General features: G+C 46.3%; 1 pseudogene; it reads left to right on the top strand.

The window, feature by feature from the left end:
- The first annotated feature begins 5,848 nt into the window (after positions 1–5,848).
- On the top strand, positions 5,849–7,244 carry LOC145982654 (large subunit ribosomal RNA; annotated as a pseudogene).
- Positions 7,245–10,392: the final 3,148 nt, after the last annotated feature.

The following is a 10,392-nucleotide window of genomic DNA, read 5'->3' as shown; positions in this document are numbered from 1 at the left end:
CAACGTTTGGTGAAGATCTGAGTATGTAGTTTTTGACCTTATCTGGAACATACTATCTGAAAATTTGAAAATTCTTAAAAAATTCGTCCAAAATCTTGATGTCTCCAATCTCTTGTTTTGTACGTTTTTTCCACGTGTCTTGACATCCAATGTATCCCTGCAAAGTCTGGTGAAGATCTGAGTATGTAGTTTTTGACCTTATCTGGAACCTCCTATCTGAAAATTTGAAAATTGTTAAAAAATTCGTCCAAAATCTTGATGTCTCCAATCTCTTGTTTTGTACGTTTTTCCCACGTGTCTTGACATCCAATGTATCCCTGCAAAGTTTGGTGAAGATCTGAGTATGTAGTTTTTGACCTTATCTGGAACCTCATTTCTGAAAATTTGAAAATTCCTCAAAAATTCGTCCAAAATCTTGATGTCTCCAATCTCTTGTTTTGTACGTTTTTTCCACGTGTCTTGACATCCAATGTATCCCTGCAAAGTTTGGTGAAGATCTGAGTATGTAGTTTTTGACCTTATCTGGAACCTCCTATCTGAAAATTTGAAAATTCTTAAAAAATTCGACCAAAATCTTGTTGTCCCCAATCCTATGTTTTGTATGTTTTTTCCACGTGTCTTGACATCCAATGTATCCATGCAAAGTTTGGTGAAGATCTGAGTATGTCGGTTTTGACCTTATCTGGAACATCCTTTCTGAAAATTTGAAAATTCTTAAAAAATTCGTCGAAAATCTTGATGTCTCCAATCTCTTGTTTTGTACGTTTTTTCCACGTGCCTTGACATGCAGAGTATCCCTGCAAAGTTTGGTGAAGATCTGAGTATGTCGTTTTTGACCTTATCTGGAACCTCCCATCTGAAAATTTGAAAATTCTTAAAAAATTCGTCGAAAATCTTGATGTCTCCAATCTCTTGTTTTGTACGCTTTTTCCACGTGTCTTGACATGCAAAGTATCCCTGCAACGTTTGGTGAAGATCTGAGTATGTAGTTTTTGACCTTATCTGGAACCTCATTTCTGAAAATTTGAAAATTCCTCAAAAATTCGTCCAAAATCTTGATGTCTCCAATCTCTTGTTTTGGACGTTTTTTCCACGTGTCTTGACATCCAATGTATCCCTGCAAAGTTTGGTGAAGATCTGAGTATGTCGTTTTTGACCTTATCTGGAACATCCTTTCTGAAAATTTGAAAATTCTTAAAAAATTCGTCCAAAATCTTGATGTCTCCAATATCTTGTTATGTACGTTTTTTCCACGTGTCTTGACATCCAATGTATCCCTGCATAGTTTGGTGAAGATCTGAGTATGTAGTTTTTGACCTTATATGGAACCTCCCTTCTGAAAATTTGAAAATTCCTAAAAAATCAGTCCAAAATCTTGATGACCCCAATCTCTTGTTTTGTACGTTTTTCCACGTGTCTTGACATCCAATGTATCCCTGCAATGTTTGGTGAAGATCTGAGTCTGTAGTTTTTGACCTTATCTGGAACCTCCTATCTGAAAATTTGAAAATTCTTAAAAAATTCGTCCAAAATCTTGATGTCTCCAATCTCTTGTTTTGTACGTTTTTTCCACGTGTCTTGACATCCAATGTATCCCTGCAAAGTTTGGTGAAGATCTGAGTATGTCGGTTTTGACCTTATCTGGAACATCCTTTCTGAAAATTTGAAAATTCTTAAAAAATTCGTCGAAAATCTTGATGTCTCCAATCTCTTGTTTTGTACGTTTTTTCCACGTGTCTTGACATGCAGAGTATCCCTGCAAAGTTTGGTGAAGATCTGAGTATGTCGTTTTTGACCTTATCTGGAACCTCCCATCTGAAAATTTGAAAATTCTTAAAAAATTCGTCCAAAATCTTGATGTCTCCAATCTCTTGTTTTGTACGTTTTTTCCACGTGTCTTGACATGCAAAGTATCCCTGCAAAGTTTGTTGAAGATCTGAGTATGTAGTTTTTGACCCTATCTGGAACCTACTATCTGAAAATTTGAAAATTCTTAAATAATTCGTCCAAAATCTTGATGTCTCCAATCTCTTGTTTTGTACGTTTTTTCCACGTGTCTTGACATCCAATGTATCCCTGCAAAGTTTGGTGAAGATCTGAGTACGTCGGTTTTGACCTTATCTGGATCATCCTTTGTGAAAATTAGAAAATTCTTAAAAAATTCGTCCAAAATCTTGATGTCTCCAATCTCTTGTTTTGTACGTTTTTTCCACGTGTCTTGACATCCAACGTATCCCTGCAAATTTTGGTGAAGATCTGAGTATGTAGTTTTTGACCTTATCTGGAACCTCCCATCTGAAAATTTGAAAATTCTTAAAAAATTTGTCGAAAATCTTGATGTCTCCAATCTCTTGTTTCGTACGTTTTTTCCACGTGTCTTGACATGCAGAGTATCCCTGCAAAGTTTGGTGAAGATCTGAGTATGTCGTTTTTGACGTTATCTGGAACCTCCCATCTGAAAATTTGAAAATTCTTAAAAAATTCGTCGAAAATCTTGATGTCTCCAATCTCTTGTTTTGTACGTTTTTTCCACGTGTCTTGACATGCAAAGTATCCCTGAAAAGTTTGGTGGAGATCTGAGTATGTCGTTTTTGACCTTATCTGGAACATCTTTTCTGAAAATTTGAAAATTCTTAAAAAATTCGTCCAAAATCTTGATGTCTCCAATCTCTTGTTTTGTACGTTTTTTCCACGTGTCTTGACATCCAATGTATCCCTGCAAAGTTTGGTGAAGATCTGAGTATGTAGTTTTTGACCTTATCTGGAACCTCCTATCTGAAAATTTGAAAATTCTTAAAAAATTCGTCCAAAATCTTGATGTCTCCAATCTCTTGTTTTGTACGTTTTTTCCACGTGTCTTCACATCCAATGTATCCCTGCAAAGTTTGGTGAAGATCTGAGTATGTCGTTTTTGACCTTATCTGGAACATCCTTTCTGAAAATTTGAAAATTCTTAAAAAAATCGTCCAAAATTTTGATGTCTCCAATATCTTGTTATGTACGTTTTTTCCACGTGTCTTGACATCCAATGTATCCCTGAGAAGTTTGGTGAAGATCTGAGTATGTAGTTTTTGACCTTATATGGAACCTCCCATCTGAAAATTTGAAAATTCCTAAAAAATCCGTCCAAAATCTTGATGACCCCAATCTCTTATTTTGTACGTTTTTTCCACGTGTCTTGACATCCAATGTATCCCTGCAAAGTTTGGTGAAGATCTGAGTATGTAGTTTTTGACCTTATCTGGAACCTCCTATCTGAAAATTTGAAAATTCTTAAAAAATTCGTCCAAAATCTTGATGTCTCCAATCTCTTGTTTTGTACGTTTTTTCCACGTGTCTTGACATCCAATGTATCCCTGCAAAGTTTGGTGAAGATCTGAGTATGTCGGTTTTGACCTTATCTGGAACATCCTTTCTGAAAATTTGAAAATTCTTAAAAAATTCTTCGAAAATCTTGATGTCTCCAATCTCTTGTTTTGTACGTTTTTTCCACGTGTCTTGACATGCAGAGTATCCCTGCAAAGTTTGGTGAAGATCTGAGTATGTCGTTTTTGACCTTATCTGGAAACTCCCATCTGAAAATTTGAAAATTCTTAAAAAATTCGTCCAAAATCTTGATGTCTCCAATCTCTTGTTTTGTACGTTTTTTCCACGTGTCTTGACATGCAAAGTATCCCTGCAAAGTTTGGTGAAGATCTGAGTATGTAGTTTTTGACCCTATATGGAACCTCCTATCTGAAAATTTGAAAATTCTTAAAAAATTCGTCCAAAATCTTGATGTCTCCAATCTCTTGTTTTGTACGTTTTTTCCACGTGTCTTGACATCCAATGTATCCCTGCAAAGTTTGGTGAAGATCTGAGTATGTAGTTTTTGACCTTATATGGAACCTCCCATCTGAAAATTTGAAAATTCCTAAAAAATCCGTCCAAAATCTTGATGACCCCAATCTCTTATTTTGTACGTTTTTTCCACGTGTCTTGACATCCAATGTATCCCTGCAAAGTTTGGTGAAGATCTGAGTATGTAGTTTTTGACCTTATCTGGAACCTCCTATCTGAAAATTTGAAAATTCTTAAAAAATTCGTCCAAAATCTTGATGTCTCCAATCTCTTGTTTTGTACGTTTTTTCCACGTGTCTTGACATCCAATGTATCCCTGCAAAGTTTGGTGAAGATCTGAGTATGTCGGTTTTGACCTTATCTGGAACATCCTTTCTGAAAATTTGAAAATTCTTAAAAAATTCTTCGAAAATCTTGATGTCTCCAATCTCTTGTTTTGTACGTTTTTTCCACGTGTCTTGACATGCAGAGTATCCCTGCAAAGTTTGGTGAAGATCTGAGTATGTCGTTTTTGACCTTATCTGGAAACTCCCATCTGAAAATTTGAAAATTCTTAAAAAATTCGTCCAAAATCTTGATGTCTCCAATCTCTTGTTTTGTACGTTTTTTCCACGTGTCTTGACATGCAAAGTATCCCTGCAAAGTTTGGTGAAGATCTGAGTATGTAGTTTTTGACCCTATATGGAACCTCCTATCTGAAAATTTGAAAATTCTTAAAAAATTCGTCCAAAATCTTGATGTCTCCAATCTCTTGTTTTGTACGTTTTTTCCACGTGTCTTGACATCCAATGTATCCCTGCAAAGTTTGGTGAAGATCTGAGTATGTCGGTTTTGACCTTATCTGGATCATCCTTTCTGAAAATTAGAAAATTCTTAAAAAATTCGTCCAAAATCTTGATGTCTCCAATCTCTTGTTTTGTACGTTTTTTCCACGTGTCTTGACATCCAACGTATCCCTGCAAAGTTTGGTGAAGATCTGAGTATGTAGTTTTTGACCTTATCTGGAACCTCCCATCTGAAAATTTGAAAATTCTTAATAAATTCGTCGAAAATCTTGATGTCTCCAATCTCTTGTTTCGTACGTTTTTTCCACGTGTCTTGACATGCAGAGTATCCCTGCAAAGTTTGGTGAAGATCTGAGTATGTCGTTTTTGACGTTATCTGGAACCTCCCATCTGAAAATTTGAAAATTCTTAAAAAATTCGTCGAAAATCTTGATGTCTCCAATCTCTTGTTTTGTACGTTTTTTCCACGTGTCTTGACATGCAAAGTATCCCTGAAAAGTTTGGTGGAGATCTGAGTATGTCGTTTTTGACCTTATCTGGAACATCTTTTCTGAAAATTTGAAAATTCTTAACAAATTCGTCCAAAATCTTGATGTCTCCAATCTCTTGTTTTGTACGTTTTTTCCACGTGTCTTCACATCCAATGTATCCCTGCAATGTTTGGTGAAGATCTGAGTATGTAGTTTTTGACTTTATATGGAACCTCCTATCTGAAAATTTGAAGGTTCTTAAAAAATTTGACCAAAATCTTGATATCCCCAATCCTATGTTTTGTATGTTTTTCCACGTGTCTTGACATCCAACGTATCCCTGCAAAGTTTGGTGAAGATCTGAGTATGTAGTTTTTGACCTTATCTGGAACCTCCCATCTGAAAATTTGAAAATTCTTAAAAAATTCGTCGAAAATCTTGATGTCTCCAATCTCTTGTTTTGTACGTTTTTTCCACGTGTCTTGACATGCAAAGTATCCCTGCAACGTTTGGTGAAGATCTGAGTATGTAGTTTTTGATCTTATCTGGAACCTCCTATCTGAAAATTTGAAAATTCTTCAAAAATTCGTCGAAAATCTTGACGGAAGGCGTAGAGGTCGCAGCAATGTGGCGTGCCTGGCAGTGTCCCCCCGTCTCCCCGGTCGTCCGGGGGGGTTCGCGGGGGGCGTACTGTGAGCCCCTGGCCCGTGCGGTGTTCAACGAGTGGCCCATCCGACCCGTCTTGAAACACGGACCAAGGAGTCTAGCGCGTGGGCGAGTCTAAGGGAATCACTAAACCCGAAGGCGCAGTCAAAGCGACTGGAACGATCGAGGTGACCCGGAGTCGCTCAACGTAGGGCCCTCGCGCAGTCCCGGGGCGATCCCCCACCTCCGGGTGCGGGGATCGTACCTAAGAGCCCACTCGCTGGGACCCGAAAGATGGTGAACTATGCTCGGCCAGGACGAATCTAGGGGAAACCCTGGTGGAAGTCCGAACCGCCTCTGACGTGCAAATCGACCGTCTGAGCTAAGCATAGTGGCGAAAGGCCAATCGAACCGTCTAGTAGCTGGTTCCCTCCGAAGTGTCCCTCAGGACAGCTGGCGCTCGCAAGGGGGGTCCATCCCGGTAAAGCGAATGACCGGGGGCCTCGGGGCCGAAACGGCCTCGACCCACTCTCAAACTCTGAACGGGATGGAGGTCCCGCTTGCCCCTAGGGCGAAGCGGGGCCTTCTTTTCAGGACCCGAGTGCTCAGTGGGCCGCTCCTGGTAAGCAGGACTGGCGCTGTGGGATGAACCAAACGCCGGGTTAAGGTGCCTGAATCGACGCTGCTCAAACCATGAAAGGCGTCGGTTGCTCAAGACAGCAGGGCGGTGGCCATGGAAGTCGGCATCCGCTAAGGAGTGTGTAACGACTCACCTGCCGAAGCAACCGGCCCTGAAAATGGATGGCAATCGAGCGTCGTGCCTATACCCGGCCGCCGCCGCAATGCTCCATGCATAGGCAACTATGTAAGAATGACGCGGCGGTGAGTAGGAGGGCGCGGCGGTGAGCGTGGAAGGGTCTGGGCGCGAGCCTGCCTGGAGCCGCCGTCGTTGCAGATCTTGGTGGTAGTAGCAAATAATCTGATGAGACCTCGCTGAGGTCAGACGTGGAGAAGGGTTCCGCCTCAACAGCAGTTGCAGGCGGGTGAGCCGGTCCTTAGACCGCGGAGAACTCCCACCGATGCGTCGGGTCAGTTTCGCGACTGTCACCGCACCTTCGGGTGTAGTGGTTAGCGCGACGCGCCGGCGTCTCGGCCGCGATCGAAAGGGAAGTGGGGTATCCAGCCCTCCGCCGCGTCTCGGGACCGGGAGTGCGTCGCGGGTTCCCTCGAAGTCCGTAAGTCCAGGTAACTGGTGGCACCAGGAGAATCCGTCGGGTCCCGGGGGCAGAGTTGTCTGTTCTGTCAGAGCGATCCCCTACGCTCCCCGGAATCTTCCCAGAAGGAGAAGGGGACACTGGGGAAAGCTAAGAGAACCGTAGTTGGGTGCGGTTTCCCCGGGTGCCCGTCGGACCTTGAAAATCTTGGTGGGAACAGCGCAGCAGAGTCCCGAGGCCTGGCCGTACCCGAATCCGCATCTGGCCTCCGAGGTAAAGAGCCTCTTGACGATAGACTAATGTGGGTAAGGGAAGTCGGCAATCTGGATCCGTACCTTCGGAACAAGGATTGGCTCTGAGGACCGGGGCCGGTCGGGGCCCGGGGGGCCACCGCGGGTTCGGTCCGGCGTGGGTCTTCGCGAGGGGCGGGCAGTTCCTGCTCGTCCCGAGCGTGGACCGCGCGTCGGACTTCCGCGAGCGTCCCTGGGCTCTCTGAGGGGAACGCACCGAACCCCTTGCCCCCCCCGGGGGCGCCGGGGGGAACGTGCCTCCCCTCGAGTCGGCCGCCGACGAACGGTCGACTCAGAACCGGCACGGACCAGGGGAATCCGACTGTTTAATTAAAACAAAGCATCCCGACAGCCCGAGAGGGTGTTGACGGGATGTGATTTCTGCCCAGTGCTCTGAATGTCGCGCTGAAGAAATTCAGGGAAGCGCGGGTAAACGGCGGGAGTAACTATGACTCTCTTAAGGGAGCTAAGTGCCTGGCACTACGAGGGTAGAGGTGAAACTCGTCGATCCTTGCACCCAGGTACTACGGGGCGAGGGATGGTACTCGTTGACCCCCGCATGAAGGTTCCCTTAAGAACCCTGCCTCAGGGTACAGAGCGGGTCACAGGTGGCGGATAGTGATACGGCTTGCAGATATGTGAGCTAGTGGTGTACACCACCCCGGACCAGAGGCTAGGGGAGGAAACCCCGACAACCCGCTGCCTTGCGGGCGGGTTTTGACCCAAAGGCTAAGGGAGAAAACCCTGACAGAAAACCCTACTCCCAGAACAGCGAAGGGGGTAGGTGAAGCCGCACTCTCGCTTTGTCATGGGGGATGTTGAGTCCAGAATGCCTAGTACTGTTCAAAACCTCATCCATAAGGCTGGGGCTGGATGAGGAGACCTGCCCAGGGGGGACTGGTGACAGGAAACCCTTAGGGAACGAGCCAAGCGGAGATAGAGGCAGTGGTGGGAGAGAGAAGGACTAGGAAGCATGGCAAGTTCATTGAACGGGGTCCACAACACTGAAGACTCGGTGGTGCCGACCCTCGGCCTGATTAAGCTGGGGGTCCTTGGCGTAACAGTGGCTAAGCCTGGGGAGTAGGTGGAGTAGGGCGATTTACCCTATACTCCGGGGATCCGGGTCTTTGATCAGGAAAGGCAGGATGGACAAAACTGAAACCTATGATGAGTGATAGGGCGAAGGGACTTCTGGGAGCGAAAGCTCCTGGAAAACCAAGTAACGAATGCGGAGACCAGGCAGCCCTTGATGTCGGCCGGCGACATTGGTGGGTATCGTTACAGAAAGCCGGAACCGGGCCTGTAGGTTGGCCGCGGTGAACCGAGCCGACCTTCAAACAACCTCCTGACTCTATTATGGCCACGACTAAAAGTACTAAGTATAATGCGTCTGAAGCCAGTCAGCGAGTTGAGGTTGGAGGAGGAGAGAGCAGGAGAGAGGTGAGAGATGGAGAGAGGAAAACGGGGAGGAGGAGTGAAGAGAAGGTGAGGATAGTGTACCCATTCGAAAGAGTGGACGGGGTGTACACTTGCCACACACATTTCCACCTGGTATTCACGTCGCAGAAGGGTGTAGCGAAGCATTATCGCGAGCTGCATCTGACGGACGTGATATACCAGTGTCGGAAGTGTGGCAAAGAGAAGGATGGGCTTCATGCGATGGAGACCCATGCCCCGAAATGTCGGCAGTCCGACATGCCAGTGGTAGAAAGTGGACCAGTGACGCCCGCAGTAATAGCCTGCCAAGTCGTTACCGATGGGAAACCATGCGGGAGGACATTCCAGAAGCAGGTGGGCCTAAGTCAGCATCAACGCAAGGCGCATCCTGACGCTTGGAACGAGGTCAAGATCTCACAAGAAAAGGTTGCAAGACCTGGTCCAGCCAGGAGTAAAGTGTGGTCAGTGGAGGACACACATACCTTCCTGGAAATCGAGAGGAGGGATCTCGATGCGGAGGGTAGACGGCGGGAATTAACAGCTGCGTTCCCAACAAAAACACTCAGGCAAATCCGGGACAAGAGGAGACACCTTGCCCAGCAGGGACTCCTTACAGCACCGGATAAACCTAGGCCCGAGCCGTCCGATACCCCCACCGCCTGCAGAGGCGAGGACCAGAGCCAGGCTCTGGTACATCCAGAACAGGAAGTAAGAGGCCCAGCGGAACTGAGAGAACTCGGGGGCTCTAAGGAATCGGCAACAGCGGGGGTAGAGGTGAAACTCGTGGATCCCCGCTGCCCCGAAAGCAAAGAGGGGAGAGGTGACACTCGTCGATCCTTGCCAGAAAGAGCCCCAGAGGCCACCAAAACCACAATGGCAGTCAGACTGGTCGAACCGGATGAGACAAGCTCGGATTCAACGGAGGAGCTCGAGGGAGCCAGGCACCCGGCAGCAGTGGGGGGAGAGGTGAAACTCATTGATCCCTACTGCCCCGGGAGGAGAGACGAAAGGGAAGGCTCCCTTGAGAACCCGGCCTCTCAGGAGACCGAACCGGAGGCGGCAACGCCAAACCCGGAGCCGAAGATGAAAGAGCACACGGAAGAACCATACGTTATCAATGTCCATCTTATGGTGGATAAATTGGTAGACGTGAACAGCCCAGAGGATCCTGGACCCACAAATATCCTAGCGGAACCATTTGTGGAGTACCTGGAAGGGATTCCTCCTAACCCGGAGTCACGCTTGCGCGAACTCGACAGGGGAATAAGGGAGCTGTTCGACCTAGGAAAGGAACGGGCAGGTGAGAAACTGGAGTGGCCGCGGTGGCTCAGTCGGTAACGCGTCTGACTACCATGCTCAAGGTCCCGGGTTCGATCCCCGGCCGGTTCAAATCCGGGAACTTTTCTAACGGTGGAAGCGGCCCCGGCGCCTACCCAGCGTCGAATAACATGGGTACCTGGGGGAAACCCTGGGGGGTAAAGGCGGTCAGGGGCGTGATGCTGATCACATCACCCCCACTCACGACCGGATCAAGAAAGTGTGGGGCGTTACCCCCACACCCCCTATACGCCTTCATGGCGTGGTGCTATGCACAGGGGAACACTTTACCTTTTTTTTTTTTTAGGTGAGAAACTGGAAGAGATAGTGGACGTGCTCACCAGTGTGCTGAAGGCGGGGGTGGTGGCTAGCACTCCACCCCCAAGAACAGCAA

The sequence above is a fragment of the Lepisma saccharinum genome, unplaced genomic scaffold (assembly GCF_977018435.1).
Source record: "Lepisma saccharinum unplaced genomic scaffold, izLepSacc3.1 HAP1_SCAFFOLD_286, whole genome shotgun sequence".
NCBI classification, from domain to species: domain Eukaryota; kingdom Metazoa; phylum Arthropoda; class Insecta; order Zygentoma; family Lepismatidae; genus Lepisma; species Lepisma saccharinum.
This window is presented reverse-complemented; position numbering and strand designations above follow the sequence as displayed.